The sequence below is a fragment of the Colobus angolensis genome, unplaced genomic scaffold, assembly GCF_000951035.1.
Source record: "Colobus angolensis palliatus isolate OR3802 unplaced genomic scaffold, Cang.pa_1.0 Scaffold124, whole genome shotgun sequence".
Taxonomy (NCBI): Eukaryota; Metazoa; Chordata; class Mammalia; order Primates; family Cercopithecidae; genus Colobus; species Colobus angolensis.
In genome coordinates, this window is record NW_012113586.1 from 7,336,915 (window position 1) to 7,346,693 (window position 9,779).

General features: G+C 43.0%; 1 long non-coding RNA gene and 1 pseudogene across 1 annotated transcript in view; one reads left to right on the plus strand and one right to left on the minus strand.

Moving 5' to 3' along the window:
• Positions 1-8,422, plus strand: part of LOC105505333 — an 11,359-nt gene extending 2,937 nt beyond the window's left edge. The window contains exons 2-3 of the long non-coding RNA XR_001000725.1: positions 1,757-1,826; positions 6,530-8,422. This is a non-coding gene — a long non-coding RNA (uncharacterized LOC105505333). The remainder of the gene's footprint in view (positions 1-1,756; positions 1,827-6,529) is intronic.
• LOC105505332 lies at positions 5,909-6,395 on the minus strand (annotated as a pseudogene).
• Positions 8,423-9,779: the final 1,357 nt, after the last annotated feature.

Consider the following 9,779-nt stretch of genomic DNA (forward strand, 5'->3'; position numbering starts at 1 on the left):
GAGCTTGCAGTGAGCTGAGATCCGGCCACTGCACTCCAGTCCGGGCGACAGAGCGAGACTCTGCCTCAAAAAAAAAGAAAAAAAGAAAAGAGTGAGATCCAGTCGTTTGCAATAATATGGATAGAACTGGAGATTATTATGTTAAGTGAAATCAGCCAGGCACAGAAAGACAAACATTGTATCTTCTCACTTATCTGTGGGGTCTAAAAATCAAAACAATTGAACTCATGGACACAGAGAGTAGCATGGTTACTAGCTGGGAAGGGTGTTAGGAAACTCGAGGGGAGGTGCGGATGGTTGATAAGTATTTAATACAAAAAACAGAATGAATAAGACTTACTATTTTATAGCACCACAGGATGAGAATAGTCAACAATAACTTAATTGTACATTATTTTTATTTTTATTTATTTATTTTTTTTGAGACAGAGTTTCAATCTTGCTACCCAGGCTGGAGTGTAATGGTGTGATCTTGGCTCACTGCAACCTCTGCCTCCCAGGTTCAAGTGATTCTCCTGCCTCAGCCTCCCAAGTAGCTGGGATTACAGGCATGCGCCACCATGCCCAGCTCATTTTGTGTTTTTAGTAGAGATGGGGTTTCTCCATGTTGGTCAGGCTGGTCTAAAAGTCCTGACCTCAGGTGATCCACCTGCCTCAGCCTCCCAAAGTGTTGGGATTATAGGCGTGAGCCACTGTTCCCGGCAGCACTGTACATTTTTAAATAACGTAAAGAGTGTTATTGGATTGTTTTTGTAATTCAAAGGATAAATTCTTGAGGGCATGTGTTAGGAATAAGGCTCAAAATCCTAAGGAAATCGAACACTCAAACAAAGGATTCTTAGCAAAGCAATTTTACTTCTGTGCAGAGGGGTGGCTCCTTGGCCAGTCGCCATGAGTGCACACCTGAACAAAGGGGCACGAGAGCCTTTATTCCTGATGCAAGTCCTGCCCCTGTACACTTTCCTCATTGGCCGGGGTCGGGTCGTACAATCTAAACTAATCCCGGTTGGCTAAACATTTGATTTTTTTTTAGATAGGAAGGGCATGTAAAAGAAAGTAGAGAGGAAGGGAAAGGGTGTCTGTAATGAGCTAGAAAGTTAGTCCTCTTTCCAAATAAGGAAAGGAATGTGAGCTGGTACTGATAATGATTGGTACTGTGGCTTGCCTGTGTACCTAACAAAGGCAAAAAGGAAAAAAGGAGAAAAAAAAGGTGGGGGTAACTATGAATTAAAGAATAAAAGATTGATCAGATTATTTGAAGAGAAACCTCATCATATCCCACAGATGGAAAAAAAATTGGACACAATCCTCTCAAACCCTGTCACTGCTTTAGGTTTATGTAATATTCTAAAACCTTTGTGGTCATTTTGACAATGGTCACAGCATCTTCACCAGGAGTGAACTTCATCTAAAAAAAAAACAAAAAAACACTTTCTTGGCTCATCCATGATAAGCAACTCCTCATCCATTCAAGTTTTATCATAAAATTGCAGCAATTCAAAATGTCAACCTGGAGGAAAAAAAATGAGGCAAAATTAGTATAAGTAGAAAGTTTATTTGGGTCAAGTTTGAGGACTGCAACACAGGAGGATAGAATCAAGTTGCCCTGAACATATGCTCTAATTAGCAGCAGGTATAAGTGGGTTTTTAAAGGAAAAAAGAAGAGCAACTTCCAAAGGTGTTTACCAAGAATTTACATTAAAATAACATAAGCTATTCATTGGCTATACATTGTCCTTTGTATCACAAATTCCAGGAACAAGAAGATCATGGGTGAGGCAGCTGCTCAGAAACAAATGTCTTTCAACAATTACCCCCAGGCATGGGTAGGTGTAAGTCTTTCTGGTCTGAGCAGTTTTTCTTTTCTCAAGTTACATCTTCAGGTTCCACTTCTAATTCTAGTTTTCTTGCTGTTTCTACCATATCTGCAATTACTTCTTCCACTGAAGTCTTAAGCTCCTCAATGTCAACCATGAGGGTTGGAATCAACTTCTTCCAAACTCCTGCTAATGTTGATATTTTGACCTCCTCCCATGAATCACAAATATCCATAGTGACATCTAGAATGGTGAAAGCTTTTCAGAAGATTTTCAATTTTTACTTTGCCCAGATCCATCAGAGGAATCACTATCTGGGGCAGCTATAGCCTTACAAAATGTATTTCTTAAATTACAAGATTTGAAAGTCAAAATTACTCCTTGATCAATGGGCTGCAGAATGGATGTTGTGTTAGCAGACATAAAAACATTAATCTCCTTGTACATCTCTATCAGAGATCTTGAAAGTCAAAGTACACTGTCAATAAACAGTAATATTTGGAAAGAAATCTTTTTTTTCTGAGCAGTAGGTCGCAACAGTGGGCTTGATATACAACTGGCCCTTGAACAACACAGATTTGAACTATGCAGGTTCACTTATCCATGGATTTTTTTCAGTAAAAGTTACACTGAGCGTGCCTGCCTCTTCTGCCTCACTTTCCATCTCTGCCACCTCTTCCACCTTTGCCACCTCTGAGACAGCAAGATCAACCTTTCCTCTTCCTCCTCCTCAGCCTACTTAACATGAAGACAGCAAGGATGAAGACCTTTATGATGATCCACTTCCATCTTTATGAATAATAAACACATTTTCTCTTTCTTATTATGTTCTTACTAACATTTTATTTTCTCTAGCTTGCTCTGTTGTAAGAATGCAGTATATAACACATATAACATACAAAATATGTATTATCGACTATTTATATCATTGGTAAGACTTCTGGTCAACAGTAAACTATCAGTACTTAAGTTTGGGGGAGTCAAAAGTTATCCACAAATTTTGACTGTGGTGGGGGTCAGTGTCCCTAACCTCTGGATTGTTCATGGGTCAACTGTATTCAGTAAACCATGCTATAAATAAATATGCTGTCATCCAGGCTTTGTTGTCCAATTTCTAGAGCATAGGCCAAGTAGAATAGCATAATTCTCAAAGGCCCTAGGACTTCTGGAATGGTAAATAAGCATTGGCTTTAACTTAAAGTCACTAGCTGCTTAGTCATTAAGGGCTTAACAAGAGAATCAGCCCATCCTTTGAAACTTTGAAGCCAGGCATTGACTTCTCCTTTCCAGCTATGAAAGTTCTAGATGGCATCTTCTAATACAAGACTGTTCCATCTATATTGAAAATCTGTTGTTTAACACAGGCACCTTCATCAATAATCTTAGCCAGATCTTCTGGATAAGTTGCTGCAGCTTCTACATCAGCACTTGCTGCTTCACCTTGAACTTTTATGTTTTAGAGATGGCTTCCTTCCTGAAATCTCATGAAACAACCTCTGCTAGCTTCAAACTTTTCTTCTGCATCTTCCTCAGCTCTCTTAGCCTTCACAGAATGGAAGAGAGTTAGGACCTTGCTGTACATTAGGCTTTGGCTTAAGGGAATGTTGTAGCTGGTTTGATTCTCTATGCAGGCCCCTCAAACTTTCTCCATATTGGCAATAAGGCTGTTTGGCTTTTTTTTTTTTTTTTTTGAGATGGTGTCTCACTCTGTTGCCCAGGCTGGAGTGCAGTGGCGCGATCTTGGCTCACTGCAACCTCCTCTACCCGGGTTCAAGTGATTCTCCTGCCTCAGACTCCTAAGTAGCTGGGATTACAGGCATGTGCCACCATGCCCAGCTAATTTCGTATTTTTAATAGAGATAGAGTTTCTCCATGTTGGTCAGGCTGGTCTCGAACTCCTGACCTGCCATTGTGCCCAGCTAATTTTTTTGTATTTTTAGTAGAGACGGAGTTTCACCATGTTGGCCAGGCTGGTCTTGAACTCCTAACCTCGTGATCCATCCACCTCAGCCTCCCAAAATGCTGGGATTATAGGTGTGAGCCACCACACCCAGCGGCTGTTTTGCTTTCTTATAATTTGTGTGTTCACTGGAGTAGCACTTTTAATTTCCTTCAAGAACTTTTCCTTTGCACTTACAACTTGGTTAACTGTTTGGCACAAGAGGCCTAGCTTTTGGCCTATCTCAGCTTTTGACATGCCTTCCTTCTAGCTTTTGGTGGAAAGAGACATGCAACTCTTCTTTTCACTTGAACACTTAGAGGTCATATTATGATTACTAATTGGCCTAGTTTCAATAATATTGTGTGTCAGGGAACAGGGAGGCCCAAGGAGAGGGAGAGACTGGGGAACAGCCAATCAGTGGAGCAATCAGAACACACAAATTCATCAATAAGTTTGCCATTTTATATAGGTACAGTCCATGGCACCCCAAAACAATTATAATAGTAACATCAAGTATCACTTATCACAGATTATCATAACAGAAATAATAATGAACAAGTCTGAAATGCTATGAGAATTACCAAAATGTGACACAAAGCCATGAAGTGAGCACATGTATTTGGAAAAATGATGCCAATAGACTTGCTCAATGCTGGTTGCCACAAACCCTCAATTTGTGAAAAAAGCAGTTTCTGTGAAGCATAATAAAGCCAAGTAAAATAATACAAATAAAATTTGTCTGTATTTGGAGATAGGGTCTTCTAAGAGGTAATGAAGTTAAAATGAGGTCATTTGGGTGGAACCTAATTCCATATGACTGGTGTCCTTACAGGAAGAGGAGACTAGGACACGGATACACATCAAGAAAGATCATGGGAAGACACAGAGAGAAGGTGGCTGTCTGTAAGCCAAAGAGAGGAGGCCTCACAAGAAACCAACCCTACTGACACCGTAATCTCAGGCTTCTGGCCTCATGAACTGTGAAAAAAAAAAAATTAATTTCTGTTGTTTAAACCACACAGTCTGTGGAATTTTATTATGGCAATCCTAAAAACTAATACATGTGCTTTACAATTTACAAAGCTTTTTCTCATAAACTCACTTAAATGTCAAAACAATCCAGTTGCATAGAGTATTATCCCCATTTTACTGAGGAAACAGACTCAGAAACTAATAGCCTAACATCCCAGTGTTCATGCATGGCAGATCTTGGCTTGGCTTGGAGACTTTTTGACTCCAGATCCCAGGTTCTTTCAAATGGACTCTGTTTCCTATTTGCAAAGTGCTTAGCACCATCATTTTCATGTTTTTCTGTCCATCAGCCATTTACAGGCAGGCTACAATCTGTTCCCTTAGTCTGGAGAGTGGCTGAGTGACGTGCTTAGGCTTACACAATGAGTTGGTGGCAGGAATGGCATTAAAGTGGCTCCTGAAATTCTGGGTCATTTTAAAGTGATGATTTCTTATTTTTCCTGTTCACTCAGCCAAATTCAAAGAGCCAAGAATTTCTGAGTAGCTTTGTTCCTGGTGCAGAACAGCCCCACCTCTAATGTCTACTTCAGGTGAGCCTGCCGCAGGTGAGCCAGGAATTCAAACACTGAGAGCACCTGAAGAATCTAGGTTGTTTACAGACCTCACTGCAGGGTTTGGCTCTTAAGGAGCTGTTTTTGACCCTTAAGGAGCTGCTTTTAACTGTCACCACCTACTGGGAGGAGAATTGACCAGGGAACTGAGTTCATCTGTGGTTTGCTTTCAACTTAAAATAGTCATATCTTTTCCTGAGAATATTGATTGAAAAGTTGATATCAAAATAAGCAAAGGAGCTACACTAGGAAATTTCAGTGAATGAGGCTTTTTCCTCTTTGGGGGAAGGTGAAAGTGCATGATAGGTTAGTGAGCAAAATTTTAAAATGATTTTCTCAGTGCACAAACAGCAGGAATAGATACCAGAATACATGAGAGAGGAAATTGTGGCTACCATCCTCCCACCCCATTTTTTCCCTTTTTTGGTGTGTTTTTCTTTATCCAGATGTACATATAGTTTTTACCACTGCACTCATGGCAGAGATGAGATTTTGTATTTTCACTGAACATAATATAACCATATTTCCAAGTCACCACATAATCCTCATGAATTTATATATATATATATCCTCATGATTATATATATTTTATTTATTTATTTATTTATTTTTGAGACGTGTGCATTTATTAGCTGAGCCACTACTTGAGGGGGATGAAGCAAGAGGAGTGGGTGGCCCTGAAGCCGGGCCAGCTGTGCTTCACGGGTTTGTAGGTAATGGAGAACTCGCCCAGGTAGTGGCTGATCATCTCCGGCTTGATCTCCACCTGGTTGAAGGTCCGTTGTAGACGCGCACCATGCTGCCCACCATCTCGAGCAGGATGATCATGACCCGCAGGTGAGTCTTCACCACTTCCGGCTTCTCCATGGGCGGTCCCTCCTTCTCGGCCTTGCGCAGGCGTTTTAGCAGCGAACGCTGCTTCCGCCGCCGCAGGCCCGGTTTCAGCTGCAGCCGCTGGCTCGCGCTGTACAGCTGTGTTAGCTGCTCGAGGTCCACGCCGCGGTAGGTGAACTCGTGGAAGGTCTGCTTCTTCTTCTGCTCTACCTCTGCCATCTTGCCGGATACTCAGAAAAATGATTTATATTTTTTAATGGCTACCTAATATTACTTGAAATGATGGAACCATCGTTTGTGCAACCAATCCCTTTCCCTTAGTCATTTAGGTTGTTTACAATTTTTCGCTTCAGGTGATACATCCTCTTCGCAGACTTCAGAAAAACAGCAGATTTGTGATTTAACTGGGAGTTTTCTGGGATCAAACAGTGGCTTCGTTTACAGGTAGGTTGCCGAGCGGCCATGGTAACTGATGGAGCAGTCACTATGGTGGTCAGTAGGACTGAGTGAGAAGGGTGCCCTGGGAGCCTGGAAGCCTGGGAGACAGCAGGGCCGCAGTCGTCCATTTCCCACCCAGTCTTTCCTGTCTCTCAGGGACCCCTGGCAGTTGCTCAGCTGGTGCTAAATTGAGAAGCAGCCTGTGAACATGAAGGGTATATGGCAGAGGATCCCAATTTGGCTTCTGCAAGAAGTAGAACAATGAGCTACCTGGGGATGCCCTGTGCCTCCGACTCTTGCTGCTCCTTGGAGCTTCGGGTCTCCGAGAATAAACACCCAGTGTACTCTGGGGACCTAACCGCTAATCCCAGGAGCTGAGCTAAAGAGAAATAGTGTGTTTTGCTTGTTTCATCAAGCTGAAGTCTGGGTCACCTGATCCAGGCTTATTTTCTGCTCCTCTGCAACTTCTGCCTGAGGGGACAGGCAGTCGCAGCCTATACACAGCCTGGGCACAGCCCTCCGGGTCCTACTGGGACCAGAAATTCCTTCTGGCTTTAGACTCCTCATCCTGGTGCTTCTTGCCTGAGCCCTTTGGGAAAGGCACCCTGTAGATGAGAATTGCTGACAGTTTGAGGGAGTGAAAATGTGCAGGAAGGCAGAGGATGTTCCCGTTGCGTTTAAGGTCAGCTGTGTTTGGAGAGGATTCAAAATGCAAGCGTACTAATACAGTCACTGGAGGCCAAGTTAATTTATTGCCTCCTGGTTACAGCATCAGTCCCGCCCCTTAGAATGAGTTGAATTTTGGAGTCTAGTGGCCAGGCAGAATCTTATGGAACCTTCTCTAGCATCCTCTTCATGGTCAATCTCAAGGCCACTCAGGGCTTGTCTTGACTAGTAATAATAAAAGAAGCCACCACTTATAGAGTCTTTCTTGCTTAGTACTCTACGAAATGCTTTACATATGATATCTCAAATAATCCTCACAAGAACCCTATAAAGAAAGGATTATTGCTGCCTCCATTCTATAAATGTGAAAACTAAGGTTCAGAAAGGTCAAGTAACCGCAAGTCACAGAGCTGGTAAATGGCACGAATAAAAACTCAGATTTGGGCAGGCTTACGTGTACACGCTCCCTGTGAGGGATCCTGCCACCTGCCAGCCTAGCCACAACCAAAGGAAAATAATAGCTCAACCCTTCATCAATGCAAGGCACTTTGCTAAGGTGTTTGCTTGCATTATTCTAACTCTTGAATGAGGAAACTGAATCAGATTCATTCATTTCCCCAAAGTCACACAGCTAGTATGACAGAGGCTATTTTCCTCTAAAATCTAATTTCTCCTTCTTGTACAGTAATAGACCCTCATTTTTAGCTGAGCATGTGGCCTTCTGGAGTTATGACTACATTCTCCAGACTGTTGAAGCTAGGTGTCCTTGTGACTAAATCGTGAGCAATAGGATATAAGCAAAAGCGGAATGCGCGGCTTCCTGGAACTCTCAGCCTTCTCTCCGCTGCTGAAATGCAGACATGACAGCTTGAGCCAGAGGGTGCCAGCCAGTGTCATGATGTGATCAAGGCCATCAACAGCAGAGCCGCATGGGAGCAGGAGCCTTGGTCCCTGAGGTCACGCTGGAGCTAACTTGGGAATCTTGAGTTGGCCACCTCCAAAATTTTACATGAAAGAGAAAAGTAAACATCTAACTTGCTTAAGCTGCTATTGTTTTGGGGTTTGTCATTTATAGCCAAACCTAATCCTCATTAAAATAGCGATGGAACTGGAATTTGAACCAGTTTGCTCCCAAGACCAAACTTAACCTCTTTGACGTGCTATTTCTACTGTAAAACTCTATGCCCACACCAGTTCGTCTTTAAAAAAAAAAAAAAAAAAAAAAAAAAAAATTATTTTCTCACATTTCTAGAGGCTATATCCAATATCAATACGCCACCGGGGTTGGTTTCTGATGAGGGCTGTCTTCCCTCATGGTGGTTGGCTGCCTTCTGGCTGCGTCTTCATATGGCCTCTTGGCTATGCTTGTGTGGAGAGAAGGTTCCCTGGTGTCTTGTCCTCTTCTCATGAGGACAACGGTCCTTTGGGATAAGGCCTCGCCCTTATGACATCACTGAACCCTATTACTTTCTTATAGACCTTATGTTTACTGGTTTATTATAAAGGATACAGATGAAGAGACACAGAATGTGATTGGGGGTAGGAGCATGGAGCTTCTGTGTCCTCTCAGGGTGCACCACCCTCCATGTATTCAGCTATCTGGAAGCTCCTGGTTCATCTTATTACCAGTGTCTTCCATTCCCTTCCTTTGAGGAGTCAGTCAATATGTCCCAAGTGCTAGGCTCTGTGCGAGGGAATAAACCAAAAATATAAATATGAATGAGGCTTGGTTAGTGCCCTTGAGGAGCTGGCAGTCCATCTTGGAAGACAGATGGCTAAGCTAATAAGTGAAAGACAATGCCGTGAATCGTGTAATAGAGACATGGGCGCAATGTTGTGGGAGCCCAGAGGAGTGGCTCACTGCCCGGGGGTCCGGGAAGGTTTTGCCGAGAGTACAGCATACAATGTGGACATGCCAAGTGGCTGCTAGAGTATGAAATGTATTTGCTTCTCAGTCACCAGCACATTTAAACCACGGTCCTCCGAAGAGTCTCGCTTGTCTAGAACATAGCCTACTCTCCTTACCCTGGAATTTTAGACTCTAATTCTTCAGCACCAGAGACCCCTAGTGTCAGCCCCTTAGGAATCCAGAGTTTTTCTTCTTGCTGGACCCAAGGCCGTGAAGAAAAAAGTGTGTGGGATCCCAAAATTCAGCTGCCTCACAACAAGGAAGAAAATGGAAGCAGGAAGCCGGAAGGCCACTATCAGCAGGGCTAGACAAATAAAGATTCCTCCGCATAGCTGTGAAAGCCAGAATGAGTTGTAATTACTCTGTGCTTGGAAATGGTGTTTCCAGTGTGACCTTTCTGCCTTCTCTTCTAACAGTGGAGCTGCTGTCACTTTATAAAGCCCAGACCTGGCTTTCCCTGATTAGAGCCAATTAGAATGACCCCAAGAGGGCAGCCAGGGCCGCTTCCCTGCTAATGAGGGCAGCTGATGTGTTGGCGTCAGTTTATTTGCCCGGTGATGAGGAGATGGGAAAGCCTATCCCACCAAGCG